Source organism: Amblyomma maculatum, chromosome 7, assembly GCF_055883805.1.
Source record: "Amblyomma maculatum isolate TAMU_Amacu chromosome 7, ASM5588380v1, whole genome shotgun sequence".
In the NCBI taxonomy this organism is placed as follows: domain Eukaryota; kingdom Metazoa; phylum Arthropoda; class Arachnida; order Ixodida; family Ixodidae; genus Amblyomma; species Amblyomma maculatum.
In genome coordinates, this window is record NC_139350.1 from 33,689,179 (window position 1) to 33,705,492 (window position 16,314).

Genomic DNA, 16,314 nt, shown 5'->3' on the forward strand with positions numbered 1-16,314 from the left:
TAGATGCACAAAGCGGCATTAACAGCAGTCATATTACCGTGGTAATTATGCACAATGCGTGTTATACATTTCGTATTTGAAGGTGCAAAATAGTGCAGCATGGTGCAAAATAGTGCAGCATACTGCTGCACTGGACCCACACTGAAGCATTATCATCATTGGTTCTACATGGTGTGTTTATATGCATATTGTGCTGAACATTTGGTTTATGAATTCAGAAATAATGTCATTTACTTGGGCACAAAATGCACAATCTTGTGTTAACAGGACTAGTATTGCCACAGTGTGTAATATAGAGCACTGTGTTGATCACTTCAGTTTTGAAGTTTCAAAATACTTCAACATACTGCTTCACTAGATGCACTCTGCTTAACTAACAGCAGTAGTTTTACCATGGTGCAGTAATTCTGCACACCATGTGTTGTTCCTATCATTATTAAGCAAACAGCTGCTTTGTAGCTGCTCTAAAAAATAACTGAATTGAACTGAATTGAATTATTTAAGCTTTGAAATAGTGTAAAGCACTGCTTCACTAGAGGCACACAGCTGCATTTACATTAATAGTATCTATTTATCATTTCTTTATCGAACCTGCAGAATAATGAAATGTAATGCGGCACTAGATTCGCACTGCTGCAATAACAGGTGCAGTATTATCATGATGTGTTATATATGCACATGATGTGTTTATCATTTGGATCTGGAGCTTCGAAATAGTTAAATGTGCTGCTGCACTATATGCGCATTGCTGCAATAAGAGGAGTGATAACAGGAAAGTGAGTTATATATTGATAATTTTTATTTGATGTTGCAAAACAGCGCAAGAAACTGCTGCACTAGATGAACAGTGCTGCATTAAAACCAATAGTATTGCCATGACATTGTAATTATGCTTGATGAATGTTGATCACTCCATTTTTAAAGGTGCTATATACTGCAATATACTGCTGCAGTAGATGCACACAGCTGTGTTAACAGCAGCCTCTTGTTTTTGCAGGTGGGAAGTCGTGCAAAGTGCATCTAGTGCAGATGCACTTGGCTGCATTAAGAGCAGTAGTATTACCATGGGATGGTATCTATGTGCACTGTGTGCTGTGTGCTGTTAATTTGGTTTATGAAGCTGCAAATTAGTGAAATGAACTGCTCCACTAGATGGACACTGCTGCATTACCAGCAATAGTATTACCATGCTATGTTTACATCCACGCTGTGTGTTGATTATTGGTTTTGAACCTGTGAAAGTGTGTAGTATACTGCTTACTTGATGCGCAACCACATAAACAGCAGTAGCATTACCACGATGTAGTATTATGCACAATGTGTGTTAATCATATCTTTTTTTGAACCTGTGAAATCGTGCAACACACTGCTCCACTAAACCCACATTCCTGCACTAACAGCAACAGGATTTATATGGCGTGTTATATATTCACTTTATCTATTGATTATTCCTTTTTAAGCTAATAATAGTGCAACGTATGGCTCCTCTAGATGCACATAGCTGTGTTAGCAGCAGCAGCATTACCATAGTGTGTTATATATACACATTGCGTTTTCATCATTTTTGAAGCTGTGAAATAATGCAACGTACTGCTGCACTAGATGCACACAGCTGAAATAACAGGAGTAGTATTACCATGGTGTGTTATATGTACACATATTGAGTTGATCATTTGGTATTTGAATCTACAAAATAGTACAACAAATTGCTCCATTGATGGTCACTGCTTCATTAACAGTAGTTTTACAATGGGGAGATAATTACGCACAATGTGTTCATCATTTGGTTTCTAAAGTTTCGAAATAATGCAGTGTACTACATCACTAGATGCGCACTGCTGCATTAATAACAGTTATACTATCATGATGTGTTTAATGTGCACATGGCGTATTTATCATTTGGTTCTTGAAGCTTCAAAATAGTGCAATGGGCTGCTGCACTAGATGCACATAACTGCAAAAGAGTAGTAGTAGCATGTTATATATGAACATTGTATTTGACACTTTGTCTTTGAAGCTGCGAAAATAGTGTGATGTACAGCTGCAATATATGCACACTACTGTGATAACAGCAGTTGTATTACCATGATATGTTATGTATGCATATTGTGTGTTGACCATTTCGTTTTTGGAACTGCTCAATATGGCAACAAACTGCTCGCTCAACTAGATGCATATTCCCGCACGAAAAGAAGTGGTACAAGTATGGTGTGTTATGTGCACAATGTGTGTTGATCATTTGGGTTTGTAAGCTTCGAAATTGCACAACGCATTGTTGCACTAAATGGACACTGCTGCACTAACAGCTGAAGAATAACCATGGTGTGTTTACATCGACGTTATGTGTTGATTATTGTTTTTGAACATGTGAAAGAATGTCATGTACGCCTTCACTAGATGCACACTACCGTATTAAGAGCAGTAGTATTGCCATGGTGTGATAATTATGTACAACATGTGTTTATTGCTGCCTCACATTGTTGCCAGGTCTCACTTGCACTATCCTCTACACCAAAAGTTAGCAGGTTATTTTTTCGGGATTGATAGTTATTTTCATCAATGACATATTTTAGAGAGAGAATATCACGCAACAATTTAGTTAGATGTGATTAATCATTGTTCCCTTCAACCTTATTTACTTCAAAAATATGTACTCAATTTAATAGACTATAGAGCGTGACAACTATGGCCCACAGCGGCTCTTTGACCGATTAGAAGTCCTCAAGGAATCTGGACTGACCTTCCTTCAGCTTTTTAAGCATCATCAACACATCGTCAATGGGGACTGCAGCGACATCCTCAGGTTCAGGGATTGTCTCAACCTCTCCCTACCCTAGAAATACTAATTACGCCCAAGCACATTCGACAGAAAGCATATCGAAACATTTTCGAATTCGGTAAAAGTGAGTGTTTCGGCACGACACCTGAATTGTGCATCGGTTCTAAGTACGAAACCAGTGCGCATTTCGCGTGTAACTGACCCGGGTAAACAACTGACGTGAGCACATAGAAGAGGCGATGACATGCTCCGGCCGCCCCTTATGTAGCTGGGCCATATCGCTAGGAGTGCCTATCACTCCTACCTGCCAGATAATTTGTTGTGCAGAAGCCAACACCGGGGAAATTTCCTTGGCGATCGGCAACTCTACGGCTGTAGGTGGGGTGTGGTTTTTGAAGTACTTGAAGCTGGGGCAAAACAAGTTTGCGAGGGTGGTTCTGAAAAGCTGGACAATTTGTTGACGCCCACGGTGCCAGCAGTGAGAAAGACAGAACCTGGGTAAACAACTGACGTGAGAACACTGAAGAGATGTACGCGGATCGACCTTCAAAATAACAGCAGGCTCAGCAGCGCGGCCTCCACAAACCATTTTGCCGACTGCTTCTTTGAGAACAATGCGCATATGTTCTGACCAAAAGGTGCTTTCTGGATAAATAAATTGCGCCCAACGTCGATTGGTGCCGGTAGTCTTCGTTGTGGCTCTCCCATTCATGCTTTATCTGTCACTGGCCATACAGCTACAAGCGATAATTCAGCGTGCCCCGATGCCTTTGCTTCCACTGACCATAGAGGCACCCAAAGCTTGTCGGCTTGCCTGCGCCACCATCACTTGAAGTTCGAACTTTGCACCCTATATACGCGCTGCGAATCAGGGACACTCCGACCTGTCGAGGTTACTATGAAGTGGTTCGCGAGAGCTTACAGAAATGTCTCAGCGCGCAATGCGTACAGGGGGCCGCAGCGTTTGCATCCCGTGTTCTAACGCTTTTGAATGCCTTCGGTACGGACAGAATGGATGTTCTACAGCGACTGATTTGCGGGATTTCAATCCGGTTCACGTACGACTGGCGACAGCGTCGATAGTGAGCAACATGGGCAGGGACAGCATAGCAATCTGTAAAACACATCGTATATGCCTTCCTGCAGTACAGCCGCCAAAGAGCTTGCGGCGTTTTACGGGGCTGGGGGGCTGCTCTCAGAACTGAGCTCTCCCCCGTTTGCTCTGACTGATGGCCGCAATGAACACCGCGGATCCGCCAAACACTTCAATCATTTTATTACAGAACTGTCCATACTAGGTTATCTTGGGCAGCGTGATCAGGCATGTAAGCAGACCCCGTCCAGGGTGGGAATAACATCTGCCCGTCCCAGCTTTGTCGACGTTACGCACGCTCCAGTTGTCCGGTTGAAACTGGCCCCACTCAACACCACCTCGCCCCACTATGCCGCACTCTACCATAACTAAACGCTCCTCCGTTAGCTCCTCCTCCAACTGGCTCTTCTTCCCTTCACCACCCTTTCCCCAACGGCTCCAAGCTGTGCGGACATTCAAGCAGAAATCGAGCTTTTCTCCTCCTGAAATAAAAAACACAAAGCTTAGACCACACTGGTTGCCATAAGGAACAACCCGAGCACCGTGGATACTCTAATGTTACACTTCCCTGGGAAGCGCAGTCAGGCAAGTAGACAGGCAGGCAGGCAAGGAGGCAAAGTTTAAGAAGGGAATCACCTCTGCCCGTCCCAGCTCCGTCGATACCACGGGGTATAGCGCGGCGAGGAGATTGTGCTAGACTCGTGTAGCGTCGTGATAGTACTCCCATTCATTAGTTTAGAGCGCAGCTCTGGCGCCCGTTCCTGCGTTTCACGTCGTCGTCGGCGTTCTCCCTCGTAACCAACTCCCCAACTGGGGCAGCACGCATTCCTTCCCCCATCCTTCCTCTTCCTCAGTAGCGGCGACCGGGCGTGTTCTCAGACTGTTGCGCATGATCCTGCCACCACCATTCCCCGCGCATGTGCCCCCCTCTTCCTCCGCGAAGGCGACGGTGTTCTCCTGTTTCAGAAGCACCGGCTCGCTATAAGCGGATCACGGTGGGTGAATCCCAAGCCCAAGCGCAGAACCACTTTGTCTTACCTCCTTAGCGGCGTCAGCGGCATACGTCGGTCGCTGGTATCTTCACCGCGCATTGAGCCCACGTGCCGCCTCCCGCAACCTCCCGATAACTTAATTGCGCTCTTCATTTCGCCGACCAGAAAACTTCCTTCATGACAGTCAAGAACTGTTAGCGGAGTGTTTCTTGAAGAAATATGTGTGAAAAAATTGTAATTGTACATACATGTCTTGCTCGAAAGTTTTGCCTCAATCTATTGAAAAAGATGAAACAGCTTGTGAGCTGTGCTCAAATTTCGTATTAGGAAGTAACGTATTCGTCGGCAAATTTTTTTCTCTACTCGTGACAAAGACTGAGCAGCAATCCTATGCAACAATAAAGATCGAGGAAATATTAACAATTCATCGTTTTAAATTTGTAAAATTTGAGTGCTATAAAGGCTGATAAACTCGTACTTGCGACAGTTTTGTATCGTTTCGTCTTCTGTGCGCAGCTGTATGCGTACTGTGTTTTATACTACACGCAGCATGTACTGCAAAAGTCATTTTCTGTGCGCACTATGGATAAATGTATTTCTCGGGCTTGCGTCGAGTGATTGCGCGCGAGTAACTTGATTCTCGGAGTCACTGTCAGTTTTACCGACCCGGCACCCAAGCGAACGCCCGAAACCGTCAGAGAAACCAAAGCTCGCGCTACATGGTGAGTGGGCCGTGTAAGAGAGGGCTTACCTTCACTGGAAAGCTAAAGAACACAACTGTCTACTTTCACATGAGATGTCACCTGCTGTTGTGCCGAATAGATGCAATATGTACGCAGCGCGTTGGAGCTCAATCCGCGCCATGCGATCTATCACTGTTTAAAGCGCCGAGGTTCATCACTATGCAAACACAGTTTACAAAACATGATGCCGAAAGGCATCAGCCATTTTATTTCATGTGTGAATACTATTTTTTTATTTTCACTTCAAGTGAGCGTATCTCCTCACCAGTGTTTCTTTACAGGCTGTATTCCTGCAGATTTTCACATCTCGCTCGTCAAGGCTCGTCACCACTTCAAAGTCACACGCTTGCTTAAACTTGTCAAACGAACTAGAAAATTATTGAATTGCGCCGCAGTACGTACTGCGCACCGCACCGCACTTCGATCTGTGACGCACGCCACCCACATGGTGTCCATTTTGCCAACGGTGCGAGGTAGGTACGCAGTAATTTGCGCTAAATCTGGCCCAAAACATCGCGTGGAAAGCGCTAGCTGCTATGCACAAAGTACCATGGTGGCTGCGAACACGATTAGCAAAAGCTCGTAGAGGGTTTAGATGGGAATGCCGCCACCACTTTCGCTCCAGAGTATGCTCATAATGCCGGCATGCCGCAACAGCGACGTGGAAGAGAGAGGCATGCACCAGGGAGAGGCGGCGGGCGGGCGTCTGCACTCTCCTTCACAGAGAGCAGCGGCGAGAGTAGACAGCCTCGACCGGGAGAGGAGCAGGCGCAGTGATGAGCATCGAAACGGGTTACGCATTTCCACAAGTTGCATGGATTACCTTGCAAATTACTCTTCCATCGCTAATCCATCAACTGAGCGCGCATCGAAGCACTCGATTGAAGCGGTCTCGTATGGCGCCAGCTGCGCTAAGCATGTCCAACAGGGTGTACGCGGCTGGTGTATGAAAAGCTATTTACGAGAACTATAAAATGATGCACGAGCGAAAGGTATCCCATCAATCGTCACCGCAACGCAAAATCGTTTAGGCTACCTTTATTAGCACTGAAAATTTGGGCGAACGAAACTGATATGCTCCTCTCTCCCCTGGACCCAGCCCACGCCAAAGCGAAAGAAAAAAAATTAACAATTCGCGACGGCGCCCCATCACGCCCCTTCCCGCCAGCATAACTTCAGAGCGTCCAATGAACGGGTACGCCCAGCCCACGTGACGTCACATGGGAGGTTTGAGCACGGGGCACGAGGTGATGTGTCGCCCCAATCGGTCGCGAGTGGTCGCCACGGCTACTCTGTGCGAAATTATTTGTAAATTATACACTGCACGCAAAGCTGTAAACCTTGACTCGAATACTCATAAGGATCCCCTCTATGAATTTCGGTATTCCGTTAGCAGCCACGCTTAAGTATTGGGCATTTGGAGCCATAAAAAGCCTCCCTTTTCTCGTCATTAAGCTGTCGGAGAGTGAGCTCAAGTTTTCAGGACAAAAATAAAATACATTACCCTACATTATGTTCCGTTTAAAAGTGAGCGCGCCTTACCGCTTCATGGCGTCATAGAAGACTAGGCGACAGAAGCATAATCCTATTAACTCCAGTCGCCCGTTCGCAGCACAGCTTCTTTCAGCTCAAGCGAATAGTGCACATGGCTGCACAATGCAAGGGTGAACGTATGGCTCTCTTGTAAGGGGCGGTTTCACTGAAAATATCCAGCCACACTTCCTCTAAAAAACAGGAATGTTGCTACCTTTTTTGCGCCATTCCTGTGTGATACTTTGTCACTTCGGCATTAGCGCAATCATGGTTGCTGAGCATGCGCTGTGGACTGGGTGTCGAACAGAAACCGAACCTGACCAAATATTTTCCGCCATCTTGGAACTGAGTCCAAACCGCAATTAATCGATAGAACCGTTCCGAACCGGTTCGTGGCACGGTTCCAATTTGCGCGCCACAGCACACCGCAAACATCACGACTATACTGAAATATTGTCCCTAGCAAAAAAGATCACAAGTACAATGGAAAATATGTTGCCACATGCATAGCACTAATCTCTGGTATCAGGCTATCATTTGATCCGGAACACAGATAGCTGCTGCACCGCGCGATGGCGCCGCTCATGGAGAAAGTTGCCCCATTCGGGAACATTCCTAGGTAGTGAAATAATAGTGTATAATTCATAAATTGAGTTATATATCTGGATATATGAACACATGACCGTGTACAACTCAAAAACTAAATGACAAATCTAAAAAATTTCACACAAATGATTTTACTTTCCCGTCGTTCCAAGACATCGAAATGAGTCACATGGCACGTGCATAGCCGCTGTATGCGATGCGACTGTAGCATATGCAATTTGTTTGACAAGGCTTCAGAATGATACGCCTATGCTAATGGCGACAAGTCTGACCCTGGTAGCAATTTTAGCCATCTGTTCTTAAAATATATCTTAAGGCGGCACAAAGATGATTCCACAAGTCGATTTCCCTTTTGCCTTTTATTCCTTTTGTTCCTAGCGATGTCTGCTTGTTTTACTTCTCTTGGAAAGTTGCCAGAAGTGAAGCTCCGAGGTTTGAATGTGAAGACTGGGTCGAGCAAGGAAGTGAGTGAAATTACTAGTAGGAGTATTAATTCATAAGCGCTATTTAGCGCACAACTAGGGTGTCAAATAGGCGGAATGCGTTTCATTGCTTTATGCGCCATCACTGATGCGAAAACCTAAGACCATCTAGAAACATAGTACTGAAAACTAGAAGTGCACTATAGAAAGAAAACGTTACTGTTCTACTGTTCTACGGGGTGCGCGGAAAGTAAGGGGATCGGGAAAAAAACTTTTAAAGCAGGAAGTGGGACAAGGTCAAGTGAACAAAAGGAACCTGCGACTAGGACCTATGCAAAAACGAAAGAATACAAGAAGGAATGATAGTAATTGTGCAATCGTCGAACTGCAGTGTGAGATCCCCGACATTACGTTGACCAGCGAGGAAAGGTGCCGAGCAAAACAACATTTGGTCACCACATGGAAGCGGCTTCGTCGGATTGCCGGTAGCGATCAAGTAGCGCTACAGGCAGCAACACAATCTCCATGCAAGGGCTTACAACCCCAGGGTAAGCTTGAAGCGCTTTTTATGGAACGAGAACACTTTCTGCAAACACTCTGATACAGTGGCAGTTCTCTCAAAATTTGAGAAGTACAGAGCCGGCTTTACGCATTTTAAAAGGTGCTCAGAATAAGCAAAGGCTGGAGTGTATTAAAACTTTGGGAGGAGGAGACGTTAAGGCGCCCAGAAATCTATTCACTAGCTATCAGTAGCGCTTACTTTGCCATCTACACAAGTCAGCGTCGAATGAGCATTTCCTGGATGAAAGTATATTCTCTCTTGACATCGAACCCGGATTACTTAAGCAATCCTCGACAATGTCCTCTTCCTTCGGTCTTTCTATGCTGGCAAAAAAAAAAGTTGGTCAATTTACAGATCACAAAATTAAATATCCGCGAGCCTGATGTCATGTCATGCTTGTAAATTTTGCGTCTAGCCTCAAATTGGTTCTAGGAGAAATTATATAGTGCACCTATACAGGCACTCATGACGCGCACAAGACACTGGAGGCATCCTGTCGCGGCCACATGAGCGAGACAATTAGTTAATTTGGTTCTCCGGCACATACGACAAGAATCCCAACACGGATAAGTGGCGGAGGGGACTTTTGTCATCGCCTTTCAGGCCTCAGTAGAAGAGTGCCTTTGCGTTGCACCCCTCTCTTGGGGTATATGCTTCGTTCGACCCTGATCTGATTTTATAGTCCTTTAGTGGGAGACGGACGAAACATGTTGTATATGTAGCAGTAGAGCTTGGTTTCGCTTTCAACTAAAATTCATGAGACATTTTGTGTACCATAAATGTGCAGCAGGAAACGTGATTTCCTTTTAACTTTCTTTCGGCGTTTGACAGCTTAGTTATGTGCCCATGAAGATAATCATTTTTCGCCATCCTGCTCTAATGGTCGGTAACTCACGTAAACATTTTGATGAGGCCTGTACAACAAAATGAAGACCTTCACGTCTGACGAGAAAAACAATAGACAGACTACTATATGACTTTTCAGAACAGGAAAGAAATCTCAGCTTCCGAAAATTGCAGTAAAAATACACTCGAAGTTTTTCTTTTTGAACCCGTTTGAACCGGGTGCCTCAGAAGTAGATTTAATGTTTGACCGGATGGGTGTTGCTACGTCGCTGAGAGAGCAAGGCGAGATGATTCAAAGTTTGGGTGTCATTTTGCTGTGCGCATCCCTCCAGTCCCAGTTGCCGCCCACCTTTTAAAATCATTGCCTCTCACTACAAAGCTGCTCTGCAACCGGGTTTTTATTCCTTCCATTCCATCATCACCCGACTCAACTGGCTTGGCGCTGAAGGGGAACAACAGCATCGACTTGTCGCCCAGCAGTCGACATGCTTGGTCTGTAATTTTCTGGCCGAATGAAAGTCTCATTTTACTTCTACTAATACCACACCCAGTAGTTTTCTGCTGTTACGGTGAAAGCAAGATGGCATCATACTTTCATCATCGATTTATGTTAGAACGGTTCCTCACTATGTGGTGTGTACCACTGGTACAGCTGCGCAATAAAATTTCAGGTGAATCCACGTAATTACATGTTCCACGTGTAAAAAAAATAGAATGAAAAGGTTTTGGCGAAAGTGAAGTGCCTGAACAGAGGCATCATCACAAGAAGCATTAAATGGTTTTGGGCCGTTAAGATATGCTGTGCAACATTATTCGTTCGTAGCGATCGATCTGATGGCGATACCCAGGAGCGTCACGATACTGGTAGAGCGGAGATGGCTTTACAGGAGCTGGGTAGGATCGATCCCTTGGAACGCTGCAGCCTCCATTGCGGTGAGGATGATCCAAAACTGTTAAGTTGGATCAATGCTACACAGAGGTGACTCCCAAGCGTCAGGTGTTTGTGAAGTGAAGTAGTATTGCCGTCTGATAGCTCTCTTTACACCATGGGGAAAGTCAGGCATGATAGTTAGCTAGCTGTAATAGCATGGATTAGGAAATATTCCAGCTAGTCTGCAGCTTTCGTCCGAGTACTCATGCCTCTCGTCTAGGGAGGCTCTAGTCTACGAGAGGGTAAAGACATCAGCCTAGTCTGTAATGTTTCAAAATGTCATAACAGGTAGTTAGAAGGGTCTGCTTTGTTTTGGAATGTTCAGCAGTTCGAGGGTAAGCATCACGCTCAATATATTTAGCCCGGCAGCTAAGACCTCAGACGAGATTGTGTGCTTGGATGTTCACTATAGGAAGGGCTCATGAGCAGGGGCCAGGCGAGGATCGAGGCATGGAGACGCCTGAGGTTGTATGTTGCGTAATACACGAAATGCTTGTTTCGAGATAGTCCTAGGTCAATTTCTAATTACCTGTTGCGAGTCAATCACAATGGCTTCGGTAGCAGGGTCGAGCATGTCTATTCGCAACTTTCACAGACGCTGGTGCCACCAAGCGGAATTCGCCGGTACCCTTAATCCGATGATCGACGTGATCTGCCTGTCCGAGCAAAGCGTGCTCACGAGCTCTGCCGTTTTGCCCAAGGTATTTCTACACTGATAGCGAAGGATCCATAGATGACCATACCTTCAACATGTGGTGGATAATGGGCACTCCAGCGCCCCCTGAAAATTGGGGGTCCACCTAAGTTAGTGACGTCGAATGACGTCAGGGTTACGTATAACCATTGCAAGAAATAAAAAGTGTCATTTTTCGAATGTGCCCTGCTGTATTTTCGAAGCCGCCTTTCTTAAGGGCGCCTTGTAGATCTCGCCAACCTTTGTCATTCTATTGGACTCGAATCCTGCTGTGTGAGTGAGGTTAGCATTAATACTCAGCATTTAGAGAACAGTATAGAAAGGGAGCGAACCAGTGCTTCTTGCAAAGGGACAGGCTCAGCATGATCAGCATACTTGTACAACATGACCTGCAAAGCGCTGGCGTAACCGCACAATTTGCAGTAGAGTGTCGAACAAGTATAGCTCGAAAACATTCATGTTTTATTATATCAAGCCCAAAATTTGGTGATAAAGCATATGAACTCAATGTACAATAAAGCGAGCTCTGAGCAACATATGTAAATTTTCAATGTGTACGCGTGTGGCAAACTATATATATATATATATGCAGACGGGAGCGCACATGTGAAAGTCCTGCAGGAAACCGTGTAGTATGACACCGACAGTATAAGTCCTCGCTGGTTGCACAGTCCGTCAGTCCTTCGCATGCCGCGAGGTTAGTTTCATAGGCTCCAAGCGCTTTAAAAAAAACGAGAAGCGTGCCACAACTACGCAACAAGATTTAGTGCTGGCCACATGTATGGTACACGAAAACGACGGCATTACAGGACTGGGATGATTCCTACTTCATAGAAAATACTGGGAAGCAACTTGCATGAAAGACGAAAACTTTTTAAAAAGCACATTAGACAAGCGAGCTAACCTTGCGCCATTCCCGGGGAAACCAACGCAGACAGCCCGGGAACACCATCGCAGACAGCACCTAGCAAGGCCTATGCCGATGCAACAAGCATGTTGTGAAATAAAAATAAAAATAAAGCGTTTTTATAAAATAGCTTATCTCCTTCATATAGTAAAGTAAAATATATATATTATTAATCTTGTTTTGGGTGTGCAGAGCCTTTTGATTTGCAGAAATACATTTTTTTATTTGAGTGTTTGCCCCCCTGTGGACTTACTGTAGTCGCACTAAATCACATTTTTGGGCCAAGCTGTAAACCAACACCGACCTGTGACGTAAGCAAGATGCGGTGGTGCTGCTGCCACAGTTCTGTGCCAATTGGGGGTGAAAAGAAGGCTTAGCGTCCATAGAAATACATGGAACCTAAAGATATCAAAGCAGCTCTCTGATTTGACTTTGCGCGCATTATGTCATCATTGGGTGGAGAGTATCTATGAACATCTTAGAACACATTTTGAAACCATAAAACCTCATTACAGAGGCAGAGTAATAATAAAACATTGTGATACAAAGGTGGTACAAGTCGGGACAACGGCCCATGGAGTGCAAGCCAGTAACTTACCAAAATAATTTCGGGTTTCGGAGCGCACAACTAAATATGGAAGATGGTAAAATTTTAGCAATTAACTTAGAGAAAAAGCGCGCAAAAGTACGGTTCATCAATTTGAAACCAATCAGTTAATAAAGTGTCTCGATAAATGAGCATTACAGACATACTTCTGAAGAAATGGCTATCCTCTGGGTGCTTCACTCAAACGTGGCAGATTCTTGTGGCTGCCGGCAGGCTACGTTCCTTCTTAAATATTGCCGCCGCAGTGATACAAAATTTTAAGCTCAAGGCAGTCCTCACACTGCACAATAAACGACCCGTGCGCCGTAGCAGACGACAAAAAAAGAAACCATCTCCTCACACAAGTAGCGTTAGCGGAGGCTGGCGTCGTCCGCACTACACTGTAAGAATAGAAAGAAATCTCAAGCGCTCCGCAGAGGATCATTCATAAATGTTTACTCATAAGGATGACCTGAGGTATAGAGGGGAAGGCGGTGGGTTTGAGTGAGTTTGAGGGCACCAGACGGCGGCATAAAGTCTAGCAGGGTCATACGCTTGCGCTTGGCGTCGTTATTGGAGGCCGTCCAGTCTTCGTAAGTCTGAATGTGGTCAGCAGATGTGTAGCGAGCATGGAAGCTCGCCGTACCAGAACAGCTCCAGATCAAGTGCTGCAGGTCACTGCAGTCAGCAGGACAGTTGAGGCAGCCGATCCTGGGTCGGCGCCATTGACTCCGGATGTCCGGTGTGAGAGCTTGGGCAGGGCGAAAAGGGTCGGAAGGGGTGGGAGGAGTAATATTGTCACAGAAGCCAGTGAAACTGGTTCAGCAGGTTTACTTAGGACTAAGTAAAAGCACCGGCAAGAGCAGGCACGGAACCGACTGGCGGGCGAGCACCGAGATCGAAGAAGACGAGCGCGTGCCAGTCTCCCGAGCTCGCCACATGGCGGCGCCAGTACGATAACATTGCGGCATTGCCCCTCCCGGTAGAAAAGGCATCGTCCCGATGCCGAGTGGCGAGGTCGAAGATAACCGTAGTCGGCGAGGATGCGCGTTCACATCAAGTAGTTAAAGGAAGCAAAAAAAAAAAAACACACATGTAGCTTGACCTAGCGGAAGTAGAAGAGCTTCATCCTGGCGACATGTACGACTTCAGATTGTGCTTGCCGTCGGGATGAGCGAACAGTTCCTTGCGGGGTCACTTCGTAGGTGACGTCGCTGAGTTTGCGTTGTACTTCGTACGGGCCGAAGTAGCGGCGCAGAAGCTCCTCGGAGCGACCCCGCTGGCGAACAGGTGTCCACACCCAAACCTGATCGCCAGGGTTGTAAATTACCTCCCTGTGATGAAGGTTACACCGTCAAGCATCTTTAACTTGCTGTGTCCGGACTCTCAGTCTAGCCAGCTGGCGAGCGGCCTCGGCATGCTGGACGAATTGGTCGGCACCGGCAATCGATTGGTGGGCAACATCTGGCAGTAGCATTGCATCCAGCATGGTGACCGCTTCGCGACCGTACACCAAACGAAACGGTGTAAAGCGGGTCGTTTCCTGGACGGCGGTGTTATAAGCAAATGTTGCATACGGCAGTATCTGGTCCCAGTTCTTACGATCTTCGTTGACGTACAGGGTAGTCCACTTCTAGCTATAACACGGTCACTGCTTTCAAAGCAAAATTGCGCCCGACGTAGGCATATATCGATGCAAAGCGATGCGAGAACAGAAGGACCCGGGCGTGTTGCTTCACATGGCCTGCCACTAAGCTATATGGCATGGCCGAGTCGGACGCAATGACGCTTTGAAAGCAGTGACCGCGTTATAGCTAGAAATGGACGAGGCTGTACATAGAAAGCATATCGGCGATGGTCTTATTGAGTCGCTCAGTAAGGCCATTCGTCTGAGGGTGGTAAGCTGTTGTTCTGCGATGACAAGTGTCACTGAGCCGCATCACTTCCTGAGTTAGAGCTGAAGTAAATGCCGTGCCTCTGTCAGTTAAAACGATCGCAGGGGCACCGTGACGAAGAGCCAGATTAAAGATGAAAAAGTTCGCAATATCAGTAGACGTGCCGCTGGGAAGAGCTTTCGTCTCACAATAGCGGGTTAGATAATCTGTGGCGACTATAATGTACCTGTTGCCCAATGATGACGTAGGAAATGGCCCGAGCAAGTCCATACCGACTTGGTGAAAAGGTACTCGCGGAGGAACAATAGGCTGCAGCAGGCCGGCCGGCTTGACAGGTGGTATGTTCCGACGTTGGCAATCACGGCACGTCCTAACATAGCGCTGAACCATAGCGGCAAGCTTGGGCCAGTAGTACTTTTGTCGCACTCGTGCCAAGGTGCGCGAAAAACCGAGATGTCTGGCAGAAAGCTCGTCGTGGCATGCCTGCAAAACTTCGGTACGGAGCGGCGTTGGGACAACCAGCAGATACTGAATGTCTGTGCAAGCGTAGTTGTTCTTGTAGAGGATGCCGTTACGCAAGCAGAATGACGACAGGCCACGCGTGAAAAGGCGAGGCGGCGATGGGGCGGTTCCTTCGAGATAATCGATGAGGGGCCGCAGTTCGGTGTCGTCTCGGTGCTGTTGAGCGAGATCTGCTGTCGAGAGAGCGCCGAGAAAGACGGAGTCATCTGTTTCACTTGAAGATCACGGGATAGGGTCTCGGGATAGGCAGTCAGCGTCACTGTGTTTCTTGCCGGAGTTGTACAGAATAGTGACGTCGAACTCCTGTAAGCGGAGACTCCAGCGGGCTAACCTGCCTGAAGGATCTTTAAGGTTCGCTAACCAACAGAGTGAGTGGTGGTCGCTGACCACTCGAAACGGCCGAAATTTTGTTACCGTCCACACAACTGCAAGGCACTCCTTTTCGGTAGTAAAATAATTCGCTTCGGAACGAGACAGGGTGCGGCTGGCGCAAGCAATCACCCGCTCAACGCCTTCTTGCCACTTAACGAGAACTGCACCGAGGCCAACGTTACTGGCATAAATTAATTAATTAAATTGGTTCACAGGAAGGGAAAGGCGCAGTAACTGTCACACTTGCTCTGTGGACACCCGAACCGCGCCGTAAGGGAAGGGAGGAAGGTGGGAATGAAAGTGGAAAGAGAGAAAGAGGAGCCATAGTGGAGGGCTATGGAGTAATTTCGACCACCTGGGGATCTTTAACGTGCGCTGACATCGCACAGCACACGGACGCCACTTCGTTTCGCCTCCATCGAAACGCAGCCGCCGAGGCCGGGATTCGATCCCGGGAACTCCGGCACAGTAGTCGGGCGTCTTACCACTGCACCACCCCGACGGGGCAACGTTACTGGCATCGGTATGCAATTCTGTATCGGCCTCCTCGTCGAAGTGGCCAAGTACGGGCGTTGTTTGAAGGTGCTTGCGAAGCTCCTCGAAGGCCCTTTGCTGCTCGTCGGCCCAGATGAAAGGCTGGTCATCCTTTGTTAGACGAGTCAATGGTTCCGCTATTCGGGAGAAGTCGTGCACAAATCTCCTGTAATATGCACAGAGGCCCAAAAACCGACGCACAGAACGTTTATCAGTGGGGTCGGAGAAGCAGCTACGGCAGCCGTCTTCTCTGGATCAGGGCTAATTCCCTCAGCACTCACGACGTGACCCAGGAAC